The 23,077-nt window shown below is 38.0% G+C and overlaps 2 long non-coding RNA genes across 5 annotated transcripts in view; one reads left to right on the forward strand and one right to left on the reverse strand.

Annotated features, from left to right (window-relative positions):
* LOC120877367 overlaps positions 1-23,077 on the reverse strand; it is a 78,416-nt gene that overhangs the window by 21,897 nt on the left and 33,442 nt on the right. For 2 of the 4 annotated variants that reach the window (XR_005724319.1, XR_005724321.1), the window contains exon 4: positions 3,807-3,922. This is a non-coding gene — a long non-coding RNA (uncharacterized LOC120877367). Of the gene's footprint in view, positions 1-1,836; positions 3,923-23,077 lie in introns of those variants that run through there. The other 2 variants (XR_005724320.1, XR_005724318.1) reach the window with 1 other exon arrangement.
* LOC120877373 lies at positions 681-21,332 on the forward strand. The gene is made up of 3 exons (XR_005724327.1): positions 681-954; positions 18,440-18,442; positions 21,322-21,332. It is a non-coding gene; the product is annotated as an uncharacterized LOC120877373 (long non-coding RNA).

The following is a 23,077-nucleotide window of genomic DNA, read 5'->3' on the forward strand; positions in this document are numbered from 1 at the left end:
TCTGGGAGTTGGTGATGGACAGGCAGGCCTGGTGTGCTGCAGTTCATGGGGTTGCAAAGAGTTGGGCATGACTGAGCAATTGAACTGAACCAAACTGATACTGTATTGGTGTTTTTCTTTCTGGCTTACCTCACTCTGTATAATAGGCTCCAGTTTCATCCACCTCATTAGAACTGATTCAAATGTATTCTTTTTAATGGCTGAGTGATACTCCATTGTGTATATGTACCACAGCTTTCTTATCCATTCGTCTGCTGGTGGATATCTAGGTTGCTTCCATGTCCTGGCTATTATAAACAGTGCTGTGATGAACATTGGGGTATGCGTGTCTCTTTCAATTCTGGTTTCTTCAGTATTTATGCCCAGCAGTGGGACTGCTGGGTCATAAAGCAGTTCTATTTCCAGTTTTTTAAGGAATCTCCACACTGTTTTCCATAGTGGCTATACTAGTTTACATTCCCACCAACAGTGTAAGAGGGTTCGCTTTTCTCCACACCCTCTCCAGCATTTATTGCTTGTAGACTTTTGGACTGCAGCCATTCTGACTGGCATGTAATGGTACTTTTATGCCCAAAGTCCGAGTCCCCAAAACTGAGAGAATAAGACCTCCACAGCAATGCAAAAGCATAAAGGCGTTTTATTGCTAGCTCGAACTAGGGCTCCTGTCTCATCCAGCCCAGTGGAGTCTTGACGAGAGCCCCGAGCTCTGAATCACAGCTGCTTTTATACAGGCGGTTCTTAGTACAGCTGGCGGGTTATGATTGGCTGAGCCATACATACTCAAGCGATTTTCAAATCCCGCATCCCTATCCGGATTGGCTCAGGTTTGGCGCCAGCGGGGACTTTCCCAGGGTGTGGTTTCCCGGAATCATGACTCAGGTTTTACAAGAATCTGAATCTTAGGCCTAGTATAGCTTGTTGAGCCTGTCATAGCTCAGGTCTGGTCCCTTAACAGTACTTCACTGTGATTCTGATTTGCATTTCTCTGATAATGAGTGATGTTGATCATCTTTTCATGTGTCTGTTAGCCATCTGTATGTTTTCTTTGGAGAAATGTCTGTTTAGTTCTTTGGCCCATTTTTTGATTAGGTCATTTATTTTTCTGGAATTGAGCTGCAGGAGTTGCTTGTACATTTTTTTAGATTAATTCTTTGTCAGTTGCATCATTTGCTATTATTTTCTCCCATTCTGAAGGCTGTGTTTTCACCTTGCTTATAGTTTCCTTTGTTGTGCAGAAGCTTTTAATTTTAATTAGGTCCCATTTATTTTTGCTTTTATTTCCAATATTCTGGGAGGTGGGTCATAGAGGATCCTGCTGGGATTTATTAATAGTATGGAAAATACCACAAAATATTTGAAATCAATAAAACCATGCAGTTTATAAAACATAAAACATAAAAAATAAAAAAATATAAACTTACACTATTCTAGATCTTCTCCATTTCCGATAGATTTTACAATTTGTTTGCCAACTTCTATAAATACATTTCTATAGAAAGTCTGTCTGAGACTTTGGCAATGACTTTGTTGAACCTCCAGATCAATCTGGAGAAGACTGCCACATCACCAATATTGAATCCTCCCAACCTATTAACACAGTATATATTCCCACTTACTGAGGGATAATTCCATTTCTCTCAACAAAAGCTTGTAGTTTTAATTCCAAAGCATTTTGGTCTTTTGGATGCTACTATGAATGGACTTGTGTTTTCTTGCAACATCAGATAAACAGAATCATACAGTGTGTGGCCTTTTGTGACTGTCTTCTTTCACTTAGCACGCTTTCACAGTTCACACATGTTGCAGCACATAGCAGCTCTTTGTTCATTTTTACTGCCCAATAGTATTATACTGTTACATGGATGTACTGCATTTTCTTTATCCAGTCTTCAGCTGACAGTCTCAGATTTCTGAGGGTTGATGGTTCTTTTAGTAAGCTGCTTGAACTTACGCTGTAGAATCTATCCGCCCTCATGAAGTGTAGCTTCTGATATCTTCGCTTTGTTTTTAAAATCTGTAATTCTCGTTTGTTTTCTGACCTGGTTCCCTAGGGATTACCTGTATGCCTGCACAGACAGTAACTGCTGCTCACATGGTGTCTCCATTCATCTCCCTCTCTCTGCGTCACTCACTTCACTCCAATCAACCATCTCGCCTCCTACCATTTAAACAAGGAAGACACACTCCTGCCTCAAGGTCTTAGCATCTGCTATTCCCTCTACCTAGATCACTCTTCCCCCAAATATCTACAGGGCTCTTTCTCTCACCTTCTTTGGGTCTTTGTTCAAATAGTGCCTATCTAGTGAGGCCTTCCCTGAACACTCTTGTTTACAACTGAACCCTTCCCTCGCATTTCTTCCAAAGCATCTATTACCTTCAAATAGATTATATATTTTACTTATTTATGTTTTCATTCTGGTTTCACTAATGGAATGCTAACACCATGAAGGCAGGAAGTTTTGTTTATTTTTTCATACTGTAACACCAGTACCTAGAAGACTGTCTGGCACATAGCAGGTTCTCAGCAAATACTTGATGAATCAAAGAATCATGTTCTTAAAACAACGCAGATTTGTATTAATTCATCCATACACAGCCCAGAAGGTTCAAAGCTAAAAGAATGCTGATTAACGGATGACTAAGCATGTTGACTATATACAGGCCAGTTCAATCTGTTGGAAATATAATGTAAGCCACAAGTAAGTTATAACTGTCTAGCAGCTACATTAAAAATAAGTAAAAGAAAACAAGTGAAATTAATTTTAATGTTTTGTTCCATCCAATATGTCCAAAATATTATCATTTAAACATGTGATTCATACAAAAATTACTAATAAAATATTTTCAGTCTTTTTTTTTTCACACTAAGTCTTTGAACTTTGGTGTCTATTTTATGCCCAGTACATCTCATTTGGGACTAGCCACATTTCAAATGTCAACAGCTCCATGTGGCCACTGGCTACCATATCGGACAGCTCATATACAGACCAAAGTTAAATAACCCTGTTATAGTAGGGAAGTATCTTGTACATTTATTCATTGTATTCACCTGAGCATTCCAAAATAAGGTCCTGGTACAACCTCATAATTTCCTAGCTTTGTCAAATAGATTCAATGAATATAACAAGAGAACCAGTAGCTTTCATTCTGAAAAACAGTTTATATCAAACTGGCTCAACTCTAAATTTCACAGAGAAATTCTGATTGGAAAGAATGAATGCCCTTCTTTTCTAGTCTCCTTAATTAAGAAACAAAGTCAAATCCAGAAAGATTTTGTAATCTTATCTATATTATCAGGGGGGAAAAAAATCACATTATTTTCAAATAGAAAGAACTTTTAAAATTCTATTTTCAAGAAACAAACAAGCATTTATTTCAAGTTAGCCAAAATACATTTCCTGCTAAAATACAATATTTATACAGATATAGTTGCATTTTAAAAATTCATAACAGTTGTCTTAACAATATTTTTGCATTCATAGTAAAAAGCTGAAATAAAACACTAAGGAAAAATTTAATAAGCTCTTAAAATTTTAATATATATAGTTAGGTCCTTAATATGATTCTTAAAAGCTAAACCATTATATACAGAAAATGTTTTCATTAACTTTTTTATTATCAGGGGATTAATTTCTTTCAGAATCCCAGTATTTAAAAATATGTATTGGAACTGTAATAATTGCCATCATTATTCGACAACAAAATTTAAAGAATCCAATTAAAATGCCTGATAATTTAAAACCTAAATGTTAAAAAGTTTTCTTTTTTTAGGCAATAAATTAAAGCAGACTACAGCATCTACTTACTCAGATGTTACAGGAGGTTTTCTTATCTTTTCCCATTAACTGGCAGGTTTAAGCTCAGATCATCAGCAAGGCACAGAGAAACTCCAGATGGTAAAATGTCCCAAACTCTCTTTACCCTGAAAAGCATAAACAAAATGCCAGTGTGAGAAAGAAAACTCAAGTTACCACCAAGATAGAACTCTCTGGAGTGGCTTGTCTAGATAGGGAGTAACTTCTGTTTCTTTTCTTCTTTTTATTTTTTTAAGTGAGGGCTCACAACAAGTTAATTCACGGTCCTGGAGCTGTGGGTGACCTGACCCAGCAATACTTGGTATTATAACTGCTCTTCTGTTTTAAGAAATCTCTTTGGGAGGAAGCCTAAATTAGAACAATAAAATATGCATCCTGTACTGTAATGTGATGGTTTTTTCACCAGTCTGACTCTTCAACTGGAGAGATTAGAGATCTATCTCTAATCACATAATTTATCCTAAAACTATGATACTTCTGAAAATGAAAAGGGAAACTTCTGAAATTTTTAAAATCAATAAACTTTTTATCATATTATTTTTTCATAGAAAATAATGTACATCCATTAAAGCAAAAAATTTAAGGTTCTTTATATTATATGAACACTTAAAATATCATAAGTAGACTAATTATTCTTGGTGTATATTCATATACTTCAATCCATTTTCTTAAAGAGTCTGTCTCTGGTATTGTGTCATTGATATTTTTTCTGGAAAACATGTTTGGAAAAAAGCTTATTATTTGAAAATTTTCACCAAGTTACCACAATCTTAAGTTTTATTTTATGTTAAGTAAGCTGAAATCACTGACATCTTCATCTGACTCTTCTCCATTAATGTTATTTTTAACAAGAAAATGTTTTCTTCACAGGTGCTGAGAAACCTGATAAGCTCTAAGGCAAATTCTGCTAAGTAGAGGATATTCTCAGTTCTATTTTTTAATAACGAAATTGTAAAATCTCAGTGTATTTTACAGATACTATCTTTCTGCCTAAATTGGAGCTCTTTTTTCCCACTCTTGCCCCCGCCAATCCATTCACCATGACAGTGCAACTCAGGTAGAGTTCCCCCCACCCCTCAGTGCAAACTTAACATGTAACTTACCATCTAAAAGCTTTTCAATGGCTTCCCACTGCTACTAGGATATAACCTCAAATCTTAAAAGGCCCCCAAAGCCCAGCACAATCTGCTTCCTTTCTGTCTCTTAGCAGCTCTGGTGACCTCTCAGGTCCCTGGGAGCACCAAGTTCTGCCCTGCCCCAGGCCTTTACACACTCTGCTCCCTCTGCTTGGAATGCTTTTCTTCTTCGTCCATCTTTACTTGCCAGACCATCTTTCCTATCTGAGATGCCTTCCAATCTTACCTAATCCAGAGTACACCAAGACATCCTCTTTTTTTCTCTCAAAAGGAGTCCATACTTTTCCTATGAGGCATTCACTGAAATCTGTATTTGTGTTTTTAGGGGGCCTACCTCCACCAGGTGGTAAAAACGTCAGCAGAGGTTGTAGATTGTTCGTTTGACTCACCTCCTAATCACTGTTCTTTACCCAGCCCCAGTGTGATCCTTGGCACTTGGTTAACCTTCAGAAAATGTTTGATTAGTGAATGAATGAATGACTGAAAAGAAGAGAGGTACAGGGACAAAGCACAATCTAGTTATTTCAGCTAACCTGTTATCCATGACCAACACAATTCATTATCCTAAACCCAACTACACCATCGATCTCCTCCTCTATACAGGATTATTTTCATCAGTGCACAAACAGTCTATACTTTCTTCCAACCTAAGAGAGAGACAGACAGACACACAGACACAGACACACACCCCTTTCTTCTGACCCCACGTTTTCATGAATTAATTCCCCATTATTCTAATGCAATTTCACAGGAATACTCAGAAGGGCTGACTATTTCTGCTGTCTCCAATTCTTTCCTCCTCTTCTTATTTGAGCCCACTCCAATCAGGCTTTGTCCTGATTACTCCCCTGAAACTGTTCTTGTTAAGTCACCAATGACTTCCACCTTGAACTACCCAGCAGCCAGGTACTGAGGCAGGTACTTTAATGAATTCTCTAATCCATTTAAACAAGTTCATCACAGTCATCTTTGAGCAGATACCACTGCTATCCCCAGAGAGAGGATCCTCTCTTTAGACACTTTCTGCTTGGTTTCCAGGACACCATACTACTGACCCTCCTCCTGCTTCACTGGCCATTTCTTCTTAGACTGCGCACTGTCTCAGCTTAATGTTCGAGTGAGCCAAGGCCCTCAGTTCTCAGATTTCTCTTCTATCCATACTTCCTCCCCTTGGTCCTCTCAATAGGTCTCTCATCACTTTAAATACCACCTACAAGAGCCTAAACCTCTTCCCTGAACTCAAGGCTTGTATTTTCAGCTGCCTCTTTGACATCTCCCACAGATGTCTACCAGACACTTCACATTTAACATCACCCCATGACAAAGCTGCTCATGTTCTCCCCAAGGCTGATGCTCCTACGGGCTTCCCCATGTTAGTAAATGACTTCCCCCTCCAAGTCATCTTTGCCTTTTCTCTTTCTTTAACATCCCATTTCCAATCCATCAGTAAATCCCATTGGCTCTTCCTTAAAAACATACCTAAATTCTGCTGTCTCTCCCTGTCTCCACCGCCACTACTGCCATCCAAGCCTTTATCATCACCATCTGATTATTACACAAAGCTCCCAGCTGATTCTTTCCTTGCCTCACCACATACTATTCTCAAAACAAAAGGCCAGAGTCATATAGATAAAACAAAATCAGATCATGCCACTCCTTAAAACCCACCAATTGTTTCCCTTCTCATCAGAGTAAAAGTCATTTTTCTTTTTACTCTTCCCCCTGGAGAATTTCAGCTTCTTAGGGGAAATATTTTTTGTTTTGATCGATACTATATCCCTCTGGTGGCATGAAAATGCCAGGAACATAATAGGTCTCCAGTAAACATTTACTGAATTTTTAAAGATTGAAAACAGGACTATGGTAGGCAATTCAACTAAATCTCCAGACTCTATTGCTCTTAACAGTAGGCTCTTAGAGAGCATGGACCATGCAGTTATAATTAAATTTTGCACAGTAACTTGCACACAAACTCTTAATATAATTTCATCATTGATGGCATATTTCCCACTGAAAGTTTAGCTTCCTATATTATATGAATATTACTAACTTTAAAAGTTAAGCAGAACATTTTAAAATATGACATCTGGGTCTCAATCTCAACTCTCAATACCAATTCCCTCCACTTCTACTGCAACTACCCAGCTGCTTCCTCCTTTGTGGAGGTATATGCTTAGTTACTGATGCTTTGCAATAAGCACTGTCTTGACCGTGGCTCTGGAGCTCTCACTGTTACATTATTTGCTGCTCTATTTATCAGGTGACACTGTAGACATGCAGAGGCTTAGACTATCCTGAAGAGCAGGAAGAATAGCGACTGAGAGTCCAGCTATGGCTGCTTTCTCTCTCAAGGTTCTTCTTTCAACTTCTTGAGTGTATCTATTAATGCTATAACTCTTCCAAAGGCATTTCTCAGCCCATAGCCAACTGTTTCCAAGGTCTTTTTCATGAGTAAGCCTGTCTTCCAACAGTTTCATGACTCCTACAGGCTGTACCAGCCCATACACACTTCCATTTCCAACCCAGGACTCCAAGCTTCCTCTTGGTTCTTAGTAGACTCTACATAAGAATATTTTATCAGTGCGGTATCTTCATGTGATAATTAAAATTCACAGAGAAACCTGGAGCAAGCTGAATACTGATACAATCATTCTACTCTCAATCACTGTTAGACCTTGTCTCGTTTCACCAAAAAGTTCAAAACCATTTGCAGTTTTTTGAACTATCAACAACCTATAATTTAATGAGAAGCTATACATATGTCATTCTTGTTTTCAACATATGTCATTCTTGTTTTTCTTAAGTATCACTATAAAACAACACTGCTAAAATCAGGATAGATACCAACATGCTTAAAAACACATATTAATATGACCCAGTATATGTATGGCCATCATCAGTATCATGAGAGGATGATGAACTAACATAAACTAAGTACTTACTATGTACAGGCATTTTATCCTCCTCATCATGTGCAATCCTTATCATAGTCTTCTATGATAGGTACATATCACCAGACTTAATCCCCTCCCCACCCCAGTGAGTGAAAGTAAACGTTGCTCAGTCGTGTCTGACTCTTTGTGACCCCATGGACTGTCCATGCAATTCCCCAGGCCGGAATACTGTTAGTGGGTAGCCTTCCCCTTCTCCAGGGGATCTTCCCAACCCAGGGATCGAACCCAGGTCTCCCGCATTGCAGGCGGATTCTTCACCAGCTGAGCCACAAGGGAAGCCCAAGAATACTAGAGTGGGTAGCCTATCCCTTCTCCATATTCCCAACCCAGGGATCGAACCTGGGTCTCCCGCATTGCAGGTGGATGCTTTACCTACTGAGCTATCAGGGAAGCCCAGAGGCCTTCCTAAAGCCAGTGTCACATCTCCTACAGTTCAGTTCAGTTCAGTCGCTCAGTCGTGTCCGACTCTTTGCGACCCCATGAATCACAGCACGCCAGGCCTCCCTGTCCATCACCAACTCCCGAAGTTCACTCAGACTCATGTCCATCGAGTCCGTGATGCCATCCAGCCATCTCATCCTCTGTCGTCCCCTTCTCCTCCTGCCCCCCAATCCCTTCCAGCATCAGAGTCTTTTCCAATGAGTCAACTCTTCGCATGAGGTGGCCAAAGTACTGGAGTTTCAGCTTTAGCATCAGTCCTTCCAAAGAAATCCCAGGGCTGATCTCCTTCAGAATGGACTGGTTGGATCTCCTTGCAGTCCAAGGGACTCTCAAGAGTCTTCTCCAACACCACAGGTCAAAAGCATCAATTCTTCGGCACTCAGCTTTCTTCACAGTCCAACTCTCACATCCATACATGACCACAGGAAAAACCATAGCCTTGACTAGACGGACCTTTGTTGGCAAAGTAATATCTCTGCTTTTCAATATACTATCTAGGTTGGTCATAACTTTTCTTCCAAGGAGTAAGCATCAGCTATTCATGACTCAACTTTAAGGAGTGCTTGGTCAATTTTTACCAAAATGAGCAGCTAATAATTAAAACTGTTTTATCTGGTAAATACATAAAAGTCAACTTACACCTGTAGGACAGGCTTAAGTGTTTAGAAGTTTTTTCAGTTGATTTACCCTAGCAGGTCCAAGGGATACAAACATTCTTTAAAGAAACTGCACTATTATGACTACTGAAGTTTTTCATGGAAAAGATGAATAGTTTGTTATATTAGGCCTTTACTTATTTCTCTACATGGAAACTGTCTCTTAAATTATTCTGTTACAAAAACTTATACTAATGAGCATAAGCTCCTTGGGTGGGGAAAAAAAAGATTTCAAGGTTGTCCTTGACTCTTTAGTGAACTAGACTTCTGAGCTGGACAAGCCCAGGTCTTGAAATTCCTTGAAAAATGCTACTTTCATCCTTTAAAGCTTAAAAGCTTCACATTCATCTACAAAATAAATTATCTCTACTGAAAGTACTGTCAGAGAACTTGAGGATGAACAGAATAAAATCAGCACCAATACAAAAGCCACACTGACGACCCTGAATATTTAGAGAAACAAACAACTGAATGGTGCTGTTGACCACCACAGTTCCCGAAGCCGCTTCCCCAGTGGCATTTTCACAGCAGAGGAGCTGGATTCCTGGCTGCCAGAGCCCCCACCCCAGCCCTGCGGTGCACGCACCTCCCAGGCCGGGTTCCCGCAGCCTCCTCAGACTCTGGGGGGCCCAGTCCACGTGAGCTGCACTCCTAGGTCTTTTACATAACTGTGGTTGGAGATGTTTTTCACAAGGTTCTTTAAACAAAGATTCACGTGATAAATTTCTGCTCAAGTTTAGTTCCAGGAAATGTTTGGTTTCTGCAGCTGTTCATATGCTTCTGGTTGTCAGGACATGAAAACGATATAATTCTGTTTTTCTTACTTGAGCAACCAGAAAATGTGAAATCAAAGATATTGCCCAAATCTCTCAGCACTGACAGATGGGAATACTTAATCCTTCAACTTCTTATAGTTGAGATTGGTTTTAATTTTTTACAAATTTACTTTACCTTTTTGGACTGAAATGTATAAGTTGCTTTAAGTGTTTGCAGAAGCAAGGAAAGTTGCTAAATGTAAAACATAAAAGACATATATAATGTTTGACATGCTTATACATCCCAGAATAAAACTTAAAAACAGAGAAAATGCACTGAGAAGGCACAAATGCCCAGAATTAAACTGTTATATAAAAGATACAGAAGATTCCACAGAGAAACAAAACAGTACTCTACTCTCTGTTTAAACCCGGTTAACCAGTCTGAATACTCAAATAGGTTCTTGGTTGAACCTCCCTAGCAATACTAAAAAGTCTGAAATTTTTACAAAGCATTTTAGTAAGAGAGCTCTCAAACATTATTTTGAAAAATAAAAACATTTTAGAAAAGTGAATTAAACTAGGTTTATGACAGGTGTATGTTTGAAGTCACTTCATTTGTAAAATAGTCCAGATTACAGGTGTGCATTCTGTAACCATAATCAGTCAAGAACTGTTTCTAGTTCCTTCACTTCTTTTCAATACTGAGGTTCAGTAATAAGTCAATAAAGTAATAACTGATGAAAGTATCCCTCTAAATCTTGAAGGTATTTATTTATTATAATTTTTATATTCTTTCCTCAAAGCATTTATAACTATAAAAAGGCAGACATTACAGCAAAATTATATCTTATAAATATGAAAATTCAAACAAGAGAAAAAAAGGATGAAATTATGTAGGCTGTAAGTCTGAACTTACACTATCTGACTGATACAGCAAAAAGAGAGAGCCAATCAATTGTAAAATGCACACTAGCCATGATGCAATGATATGTCTCAGGATAAACAGAATCTGCCCTGGTATGCAAATCTGAGAAATATTTCTCTAGCAGATCACTATACAATAATACACTGGGGTCTTTAACACTATCCCTGACAGGCTCATTCAGCACTTTCTTAAAGCATACAACATATAGTAAAAACATAAAGCTCTTAAGATAATCTGGATGAATAAAAAAAGACAGAAAACCTAGAGAGTCTGTCTAATACAACTTTCTGTGATGATATTCTAGATATTTTAAATCTATACTGTCCAGTACAATAGCTACTAGCCACATATAAACACCTGAAATGAGGCTAGTACAACCAAGAAACTGAATTTTTAATTACTTCTACTTTAAAATTTTTTTATTTAATTTTTATTTTAATAACTATATTATAAGGCAAATACCTACCCACTGGACCATACAGGTCTAAAACATTAGTTATCAAACTTGTTTTAGTAGCAAAACCATTTTTGAGTTGGCAAATATACACCAAACCTAATATATAAAAAAAGTAAAAGGTATATTATATGTAAGTTCAAATTTATAATATTAACATAGTCAATATGAATACAGAGAAGGCAATAGTACCCCACTCCAGTACTCTTGCCTGGAAAATTCCATGGACGGAGAAGCCTGGTAGGCTGCAGTCCAAAGAGTCGGACACAACTAAGCGACTTCACTTTCACTCATTGGAGAAGGAAATGGCAACCCACTCCAGTGTTCTTGCCTGGAGAATCCCAGGGACGGGGGAGCCTGGTGGGCTGCCGTCTATGGGGTTGCACAGAGTCGGACATGACTGAAGCGACTTAGCAGCAGCAGCAGCAATGTGAATGAGTTTTCCAGTGGGTAAAAACTAGAAATTGATGGTTATAAGTAAGAGTTATAAACTCCAATCAGTCTCAGTAAACACTTATTTCTGTATTTTGCTTGGATGCACTGTGCACCTATGAGGGACTTACAGCTACATTCTGAGCTACCCAATTACCAAAAGCCACTTACTTACAGCTTACATTCTGAGCTACCCAATTACCAAAAGCCACACATAGCAGCCATCTACTCAGAAAGCATAAGAAGAAAGCACAGCATGCCAGCAGGGCAGCTTCAGGTGCTTCTCTTCACAGGAAGAGTCGTCCCAGGAGTTCACATGGCCAAACAAGAAGCTATTCTCTTGGGCACTCAGATGATAGCTCAGATGCAAGGAAATGAGAATCACAGGGTCACGATGACTTAGAAGCCTTCTGTCTCAAACAGAAACCAATACCTCAAAAATGATACTAGCCACAGCCTCCGGGTCCCCACGCATTTCATACCCATCAATGAAAAGTGCCCCTCCCAGGGAAGCTCAAAGTTATTGCTTCTAATCAAGAATTCAGAGTTCACATATAGTTCCTCCCAGACCAAACACATTCACCAAATAAAGGTCATTTTCACCATTAGCAATGTTGCCTAGTAACACGGTTAACTTTCCATTTTTATCATAATTCAGAGGAACTGAATAGAAAGTTCATCCAGGGTTACTTTTGTCCTGAGAGAATGAGAATGGCTCTGTTAATTCTTTACCCACCTTCATGATTGAAAAAATAATAATCCTAGCATATCAATTAAAAAAAAGAACTTCCTTACCTTCTTTTAAAAACCTGTAACAAAATCATATTAATGATTAAATAACGTAAGTATTTCCTTTAAAAGCCAGGAAATTAGACCAAGAAGACTATAACCATAACTTCTGTTCAAGGCATAGTGGTCCTAATCAATGTAACAGAAGAAATCAAAATGAGATATAAAATTTTAAATAAAATGATAAAATTTCTCTAAGTGATAACTATTTATACAGAGACTTATGAAGACAAGATATTAAAAGTAATATAAAAACCAAAATCATTAATGTTACTAGATATAAGGTTAATATACAAAAACTAATATAATTCCTATAAGTCATATAGGAAAAGCTACCATTTAAAATGTCAACCTAATAAAAAAAAAAACAGAGTTCATATAGTGAACAGACTTGGAGCAGCTGCCTGAGGTATGGGGTGAGGGGAGTAAAATGAGGAAGGGGGTTTCAGGGTACAAATAGTCATGGGGATGTAACATACAGCCTGGTGACTAGAGATACTAATACTGTACTGCATATTTGAAAGTAACTGAGAGAATGGATCTTGAAAGTTCTCATCATAAACAAAAAAATTGTGTCGTTAGATATGGCAACAGATGTCACCTGAACTTACTGTGGTGGTCAATTTGTAATATATACAAAAATAAAAATCATTATATTGTACAAGTGAAACAAATATAATATGCAACTATACTTCAATAAGAAAGAAATAAGGAAAGGGAAGGAGGGAAAAGAGAAAGAAAGAAAGAGAAAAAGAAGGCAACTAAAAGATACAAGCTTTCTAATAATAAATTTCCAGTAATGAAACTAACAAGTTATCAGGTGCAAAGGAGGAAATAAGTGTTGAGTAAATAAGAAAATATACCATGTTTATAGACAAAGACTTAATTAATATTCTTAAATTGAGTGCAATTTCACTACGATTCTAATAAAACTCTCTACAAGGTCTTTCATGGGTAAGTTGGTGCTAAAATTCTTAAGAAGAATAGAGCTAAGAATAAATAGCCTTGCCAAACTTGAAGGAGAACACAGGCAACACGCCCTCCAAAATGTTAGGTTTTATATTGAACCATGGTTAAGTTACACAGTACAGACAAATGGAAGTCACAGAACACCTACAGAACAACACGTGTGTCTGGAAATTTGATATTTAATAGTCGTAGTGCCGCAAATCAGGGGGGAAAGGATGGACTATCGAACAGTGCTGCTAAGACATAAGACATCTATAAGGAAGTAAAATTACACCCATGTTTCACACCATACAAAAATATTATCAGGCAAACTAAAGAGATAAATGTGAAAAATTTTTAAACTTTTTAGAAAAAAAAATCCTTGCTGTAATGAGGGCTTTTAAAAATGAAATACAAAAAGCAAAAATCGAAGTAAAAGACCAATAAGTATTACTATGTCAAATTTTTTTAAACATTCTAAACAATAAAAGATTCAAACTTTAAAACAAATGAAAAAAATCAAGCCACGGACTGAGAAAAGATAGTTTAATAATCAACAAAGTGTTAATTTACAGAATATATGAAAAACTCCTAAAAAATCAGAAAGTAAACATAAACAACTGAACTGATAAAATAGAGAACAATTGTGGGTAGCCAATTAGAAGGAAATCTGAGTGAAAAATAAACACAAAATGTCCACACTTAGTACAAAGAAAATTAACACTACAATGAGACATAATTTTCTATCAGGCTGGCAAAACATCATATAGTAATAAAAAATTTTAACAGATTCAGCCACTTTAGAGAGCAATTTGGCAATACTTAATAAAGGGAGTTGAAGCTTGTATCTGTGACCAAGCAATTCCACTCCTGAGTACGTGTATAGGGAAAATGGCACATGTCCTTGCTGCGTCGCTTCAGTCGTGTCCGACTCTATGTGACCCCGTAGACAGCAGCCCACCAGGCTCCCCCGTCCCTGGGATTCTCCAGGCAAGAACACTGGAGAGGGTTGCCATTTCCTTCTCCAATGCATGAAAGTGAAAAGTGAAAGTGAAGTCGCTCAGTCGTGTCTGACTCTTAGCGACCTCATGGACTGCAGCCTACCAGGCTTCTCTGTCCATGGGATTTTCCAGGCAAGAGTACTGGAGTGGGGTGCCATTGCCTTCTCCAACATGTCCTTAAGGAGGTGTATCTAAGAGTATTTGTTAGCACTCTTTGTAACAGTAGAAAATTGGAAACAACCCAAACACGAATTAACAGGAGAATGGATAAACATACAGTGATACAGTCTTATAATGAAATACTACATATATTTAAAAGAATCAAGGACAGCTATAAATACCAAAGATAAATAAATCTTACCAAAAAAGCAAAAAAACAATGTTAGCTTCTGCAGAGCCAGAGATATAATCAATAGACGGAAAAGGCAATCCACAGAATAAGAGAAAACATTTGCATATATATATTTGATAAATGGTTAATATCCCAACTCTATAAGTATCTTCTACAACTCAAGAGCAAAAAAAATCAAGAAACCTTCTATTTAAACAGATTTTTCCTTAAAGAAGACATATAAACAGCCAACAAGTACACGAAAAGATGTTCAACACTACTATCATGACGGAAATGTAAATCAAAATCACAATGAGATTATCACCTCATGCCTGTTAGGATGGCCATTATTAAAACAAAGCAAAACAGAAATAACAAATGCTGGTAAGTATGTGTATAAACTGGAATCCTTGTGCGCAGTTGCTGGGAGTGTAAAATGGTACAGTTGCTATGGAAAACAGTAGCGGCTGCTCCTTAAAAACTTAAAAACAGAACTACCAAATGATTCCACAATTCCACCTGTGGATCTTCATTCGGAAGAATTTAAAAGTGGGATCTCATAGAGATATCTGTACTCCCCTGTTCACTGCAACATTATTCACAACGGCCAAGAGAGGGAAACAATCTAAATGGCTTCATTTAGGAAATGTCTTCTGATTCATTCATCAGTGGGTGAATGAATACAGAAAACGGGTTGTAAACATACAATGGAATATTATTCAGCCATAAAAAGAAGAAGTCCTGACATATGTGTCATGGATGAATCTTGAGGACATTACGTTAAGTGAAATAAGCCAAATACAGAAAAACAAACAGTGCATGATTCCACTTATATAATAAGGTAGCTGCTGCTGCTGCTAAGTCGCTTCAGTCGTGTCCACCTCTGTGCGACCCCATAGATGGCAGCCCACCAGGCTCCCCCGTCCCTGGGATTCTCCAGGCAAGAACACGAGAGTGGGTTGCCTTTTCCTTCTTCAATGTGTGAAAGTGAAAAGTGAAAGTGAAGTCGCTCAGTCGTGTCCGACTCGTAGCAACCCCATGGACTGCAACCTTCCAGGCACCTCCATCCATGGGATTTTCCAGGCAAGAGTACTGGAGGGGCTTGCCATTGCCTTCTCTGAATAACGTAGCTGAAGTAGTCAAATTCATAGAAGTAGGAAGTGGAAGAGTGGCTGCCACAGACTGGAGGGGAACGGGAAATGGAGGTGCTGTTCAGTGGGTGCAGAGGTTCAATCATGCAAGATGAAGTTCTAGAGCTCTGCTGCCCAGCACTGTGTGTAGAGTTAATAATAATGTACCACACACTTAACATTTTAAGACGGAAGATCTCATGTGTTTTTCAGCACAACTAAGAAAAAAATGTTTGAAATCATGTAAGTAATACTACATACATATATGTGTGTGTATATATTTATATATTCTATGTATGCATGCATGCTCAGTCACTTCAGTCATGTCTCACTCTTTGTGACCCTATCGACTGTCCTCTGCCTGAGGGATTCTCTAGGCAAGAATACTAGAGTAGGTTGCTATGCCTTCCTCTAGGCCATCGTCCCAACACAAGGACTGAACCCACATCTCCTGTGTCTCCTGCATAACAAGTGGACTGTTTACCCCATACATATGTATGTATGAATATATATGTATACAGTTGTATACAAAGGCAGTAAGAGCATAAAATACTCTTGTTGTGTGGAGAAGTAAACACTAAATTCAAGACAGAGGTTTCAAACTAGCCAGGAGGAAGAAAGGAGAACGGGCCAAAAACGCTAAACAGGAATTTTCTGTTTTCTCTGTGATATTTTATTACTTAAAAAAAATATTTTAAAACTGATGATATTTAAACAAATATTTTAAAATTTATAGTATTTGATAATTTATTTTTACTTTCAATTTTTCTGTATGTTTGAAACATATTACAGCAACAAATTTTTTAGAACCTAGTAAATACTAAGAATATTTTCTTCCTTTTTAAGAAATGGGTATAGTTCACCTTCTCTAATAACAAAAGATTCCATGGGGGGAGGATGGGCCTGAAATTATATCAAAATTGAATTTGTGTGTGTGTTCACTCTTCTCAGAAGAGAAGCCACAGATTTCATCAAAGGGGTCTGTGACTCAAAATGTTGAGAACCATGAACATAACTGCTGATATCTGCCATTTTTCAGCAGGCAACAATAAAACAGAACCCCTGCGTACTTACCTGAAAAAAAAAATGAAAATGCCAACTTGGAAAGTGAACATTCCCATGGTCACTGAAGTATTATTTATAACAGCCAAGACATGAAAACAACCTAAGTATATAATCACAAATAAATAGAGAAAATGTAGCATATATACACAATGTAATTTTATTTAGTCATAAAAAAGAATGAAATTTTGCCATTTCTGACAACATGGACGGACCTCGAGGGCACTGTGACCAGTGAAACAAGTGAAGTGAGACAGAGTAAAACAAATACTGTGTGATTGCACTTATATGTGGAATCTAAAAAAAAAAGCAACAGCAAACACCAAGCTCACAGTACAGAGAGCAGACCGGTGGCTGCCAGAGGTGGGGGGTGGATGGGTGGGCAAAACGAGTAAAGGAAGCCAAAAGGTACAAACTTTCCAGTTATCAAAGCCCTGGGGATGGAATGTATAGCAGACAACCATAGCTAACCATACTGTATTGCATATCTGAAAATTGCTAAGAGAGTTGATCTGAAAAGTTTTCATCACAAGAAAAAAAAAATCTGTAAATATATATATATGTCGACAGATATTATCTAATCATGTGATCACTTCCCAATATATACAAATATTGAATCATTACGTTGTACACCTGAAATTAGTATCTGTCGACTATACCTCAAAAAAAAGAACCAAATCTGAATTTGAATCAAGCAATATGTTTCTAACCTTTTTCTTAGTTCTGATTTTGTTTATATGCGTTTACTTTCTGTATGTTTGCTGCAGAGTTGCCTCTACTCTGAAACTCTCTCTGAAAAAAAGGGCAAGCTACCAATTAAAAAAATAAGAAACACCCTTTACGAAGTCCCACCAAATGAATGTAAAAATATACAAAATAAGAAGAATCATTTGGAACAAACACTGACACAGCAGCCTTGGATCAGGTGTCAAGACTAATGGTTCCATTTACTGACTTTAGCAGGAAGGCTTCACAGAGGGCAGGTTGTGTCCGGGATCTCACCTTTTGACCACAAAAAATCAAATATGATTAAGGAATATGACAGTCACAGGAACAGGTCAGAAACTGGGGGTGGCAAGTATATTGTTGAGAAAAACTTCCCCCAGATGATTCCTACCTTTTCCAACATCCCACCACTAAAGCCCCCAGTCCCCACCACAGTTGAGATCACTGAGTTGAATTTATTCTCAATGTTTGACAAATAAGTTTATTGAGCACTTACTCTATCACTGTCAGGAAGCGAGTATTTTTGTACTTCTGTACAGTTAGAGCTTTCTGGGAAAATTTACTGAGACCTGGGTTAAAGGACAAGGCTTAAAACTTAAAAAAAAAAAAATAAGACTGAAGAGATAGTAAAAGATTGGTCTCCTCTGATGTATGTGTTTACATTTCAGAAGGATGATGAAACTGGGGTCATGGAGACATTCCAGAGTTACAGACTCAGAGTTTCTCTTGTCTTAGGTTACTGACGTCAGTAATAATCTGTCTTGGCCTCAGAAACCCCATGTCTACTTTCAAGATAACATGAACAAATACAGATATTAAAAACTTATCAGTCACCAGGCTAGTTCCTAAGGACATAACCATGAATAAGAGTAAGTTCGGAGCACGTGGTCAACCATGGTACCAACAATGCTCCATCACCACGTGATACAGCAAGTTCTTGACAGGAGATGTAAGAGGAACTCTGAGACACTGGAGAATCTAAACTGAGACTGGAGGGGGAAGAGTTAGCCTCTGTCTGCAAGTAAGGGAAAATCCTCAGACAGCCAAGCTTCATTATCCTCACGCAAGAAATCCCCAAAATGGGTGCCTCAGTCTTGCCAACCAGGGCACAAGTCCCACGAGCTTTTCTACTCTGCCATCCTTGGTGTGGCGACTGGTGCTTGGACTAGCTTCTTTTGTGCTCCACCCACAGGAGGCAGAACTGCCTTGCAACCCTTTTTCCTCAGGGAAGAAAACCTTTCTCTAGACACTGCCCCACTTCTGTCTCAGGGGCCAGAAATGGGTCACACGCTCCTGGCTCAAACTAATCAACTGGCAAGGATGGAAGCTTCATGAGGCTGGAGGCTGGGGTCTCAGCCCACCTCCTCCCAAAGCATATGCAGACAAGAATGTTCTGTTAGAAAAGAAAACTGGGATTCTGTTGGAAAAGGCCTGGTGAAAGGTCAGGGGGGAAGCCGCCAGTAGGATGTGCTATAGTCATTAAGGTTAATATTTCCCTTTTGAGAATATTGTATTTAGCATTAACCAGAAATGCAAAGAAATAAAAGACCACCTTATCCCTAACCAACAGCACACATGTATTTAAATTTTTTTATTTTAATAGAGAAAAGCTAAAAATAAGTGAAATTAATAGAGTGTGAATGAAGTGCCACAAAGGTTGGGAGACTACAGAGTAACAGAGATTCGAATTTGAAATACCAGAGGCAGCTCTGAAAGAAGAGAATTATGAAATGATGGAGAGGGTGATAATGTTTAAAGGCACAAGGGTAAAACTTTAGGGGTGATTAGGTGTGTCTGTTTAGCTGTAAGAGAGCCGCTATGGAGAATCCTGAAAAAATGCACAGCAAATACAAAGCCCATGAGAGCAGAAACCCCGAGTGTCTGTACTACTGTATTAAGGCACTCAAGACACATCTGTTGAATGAGTGAATGAACAAACAGACTTGGATTTGAAACACTATTTTTAACTACCAAAGGTTTCTAGTCAGAGGACACATGTGATTGAAACTACTTCTGATAAAAACTCTAGTTTTCCATAAATAGAATGGACTGGAGGAAAAGGGGAAAAAAGGTTATGGTCAATTAGGAAGCTACTGAAATCCTCCAAGACAAAGGTGGGCAGGGCCTGGATCCAGACTAAAAACCAGAAGTACAATTTTAAAAAGTGCATTTGTGAGAATATACACTTTGCTTATTTTATTTACAATGTCACAAGCATATAAAGAAGCAGCGTTGCATACTTTCAACTCATTTATTCCTGCATGATGAAAACTAGGATGACTATCTAGTTTATCTAATCCTCAGCTGGGCTTTTTACGCTAGGTTTCTTTTTCAGCTCCAACAGGAATGAGGCATACATAACCTGAGTCCTTCAGAATCATGGTCTCTGTGGCCTCCTAGTGCTGGCCGTCGAGAATGACAGTTTCTGCACCAAATTTTCTGTGAAAACAAGTCAGGTTCACTCTGTACTCTAGGTTTTCTTCTATACATATATAAGGTATTAATAATTATGGCATCCCTCCAAAGAACATCTTAGACACTATTCACAAGCATACCAGGTCTATGACGGAGGTAAACAAAATATCCGCGAAGCTAAGTCACGGGATCATTTATGCTTATGTCTCTAACATTACTTTCTATGTCTCTGAGAAGCCACTGTCAAGAGTTTCTTCTGTTTTATTTTTGTTGCAAACAAAATTTTAATTAATCTCTGTCCATATCTTCTATGCAATTTATTTCACCCTAGCAACTTTATTTACCCCCTCTGCTTCTATTGACTATTCACTATAAAAGATAACTCCATCTGTCAAAAGACTCAAGTAAATTTCCCAAATCAAAGGTTCTCTGATCTTCTGATTGGACTGAGAGTGCTGCGAGCTTATTAGGTGCACTTGCCACAGCTTTTGCTGATGAGCAGTCTTGGCCACACACAAACGTGGCTCCGCTTCCAGCCAGACCCTGAGTCCCATGGCCACTCTGGGTGGCAGCAGAGACCCTCCAGCTACCCAAGAAAAGACCACTAGGTCTGAGAGGAGGGCTGTGTGCTGATGGGCAGTGCTGTCCACTGAGGATGTGATCAGCATCAAACATCCAGATGTCTGTTTCATGCAACTAAAAGGCTTTAGAGATACAAGTAGCATTAAGTCTTCATGTCATCTGGACCTCTCATACCATAAATGACAAAATATTTTAGCAGAAGAATTAAACAACTGGGTCAAGGCCATGTATCCTAACTATATTTAGACATCTGAGGCAGAGATTAGGGAGGAACAAGTGACAAATACATAAAATCTGAGCAAACAATGTCTTCTCTCAAAAAAAAAAGTTACTAACACTGGGGAAAACAAAAAGCTGTGCTGGGGGAAAAAAAAAAGTAACCATGGCTTATATTGCCTCAGGTGTGAATAATGTTTTCATGTTCATAATAATGTAAACACTGATTATTATTCAAAATTCAATTATAGTTACAATGAAAAGGGAGGAGAGTTCTGCACTCAGAGTGACAACACACAAGCAAGATAAATCCTCTTCCTCTATCATGAGAAGTCAAAGATAATGCCTAAGACTGAAAAATTAAAAACTGGAAAAAGAGCAACGTGCTATTTAGAGATGTGGAGGCAAATAACAAAACCATTAGTTCTTGAACTAGAGCTGAACTCCAGACAGCAGGGACTGGGGCGGGGCTAAGAGTTAGGAAATGGCTGAGTTTTATAACAGCCTTGTGCAGCTCCTGGACACTGAATTTTGTGTATGTATAGCTGAGATTAACATTAAATTAAAATGTGACCATGAAGATACTAGAACCTAGTCCAGTTTCTGACTATATAATACTTTTTAAAATTATATGTATTTTTTGCATGGATATTTTAACCAAACAATGTGATTTTCTATTGTCCTGCTGTGGCTATTCTGTCTCATTTCATGGAAGCAAAAGAATAAATCAATAAATCAAATATTCACCAACTGAACTGGAGACATATGAACCTATACTAGATAATGGGAAAACATACAAGTAAGAGCTCCCCTGCAAACAGTCGCTCTGTTTTAGAGAAACAAACCTGCAAATAACCTAAAAGCAATGAGATAAGCACCCTAACACTTAACCGTTCTGTGAGTCTTGGTTTCTTCATTTGCAAAATGCCTCATCAGGTTTTCATGAATATTTAATGATTCAGTACATATAAAGTTCTTGGAACACTGCCTGGCAGATTATAAGAAAAATAAGGCCCCAAATACAAACCTTCATCTGCCTGATTCTAAAGGCCATGATCATTCTGCTACACCACATTTCTGAAATAATCCTGTTCAATTCAAAAACAAAAAATTATCCTAAAAATGGTATCCAGTAAAAAGACAAACTATGACTCATTACCTAAGTATATGTAGGGGTAAAATAAAGTCTGAGGATAAAAAAAAAACCTTTTCCTAGCTCTTTTTTTTCTTTTCTAGTTATTTACAAATATTTGATTTATTTAGAAACGGTCCTGTACAATATATCTTAGGAGTTCAGTTTAGTTCAGTCACTCAGTTGTGTCTGACTCTTTGCAACCCCATGGAAAGCGGCATGCCAGACTTTCCTGTCCATCACCAACTCCCAGAGCTTGCTCCAATTCAGGTCCATTAGGAGTTAGGCATGATTAAAGGTGAAGTTCTTGATTTATCAAGAAGTAAAATGTAGCAGTTATCTCCAACCAGAAAGTAAATTATTTATCACTAGATGGCACTGTACTGGATAATTTTTTCAATTATTTTAGCTCAAGGTTCAACTTACTTATCAAATTAAAAGAATTCTTTCTTTCAACAGAAGAAGGTAAGATTGCATTACTCTTACTTTAAGTTATCTCGTGGCTCTGAAAATAAAGATATGGTTTAATGGAAAAGGAAACTATGACATAATCAAGTTAAACTCTATTTTTAAACTATTCTGATATCTCAAATAACTCTTCTGACATTTTCTAAGCAGAAACAATTATGACTGTCTCTGGTTTACAATACAACAAAGAAGTACAGGAACGGAACGTGTGCAGATTTATACTGTAGCAATTTGACTTAGGTGGAACTATACTTCCCAGAACCCCTGGTCACAAAGGGCTCCAGGCAGAGTTAGCCGAAAGAGGATTTCACTTCAGATGCCAGAGGAGGAACTCAGACAGCCAAAGGATTTCTCTTCTTGGTTAGATGTGACGGACACTGACGCTGCCAGCTCATCCTAACACCCCTCTGGTCCATGTCTAGCTCTTTTTTTCTCAAACACGGAACTGACTGACCAATAAAGACCCAGGTTCACACCAGACAGCTGGCAGAAGACACAGAAGTGGTGTTCTGGAAGTATTTAATTATGGATGAATAATGTTTAGTAAGCTGTAATAATGAAGTAAATGAGTTAAGCTCCTCCTCACAGTAGCTTCAATGTGTTGATAATGTTCTATTAATTTATAGATTTATATGCCCTTTTCCATGTATCAAACATTACATAATTTTTTCTAAAGGTCAATCAGTGATATTAAACATCTGGAGAT

The sequence above is a fragment of the Oryx dammah genome, unplaced genomic scaffold (genome assembly GCF_014754425.2).
Source record: "Oryx dammah isolate SB20612 unplaced genomic scaffold, SCBI_Odam_1.1 HiC_scaffold_18, whole genome shotgun sequence".
Classification (NCBI taxonomy): domain Eukaryota; kingdom Metazoa; phylum Chordata; class Mammalia; order Artiodactyla; family Bovidae; genus Oryx; species Oryx dammah.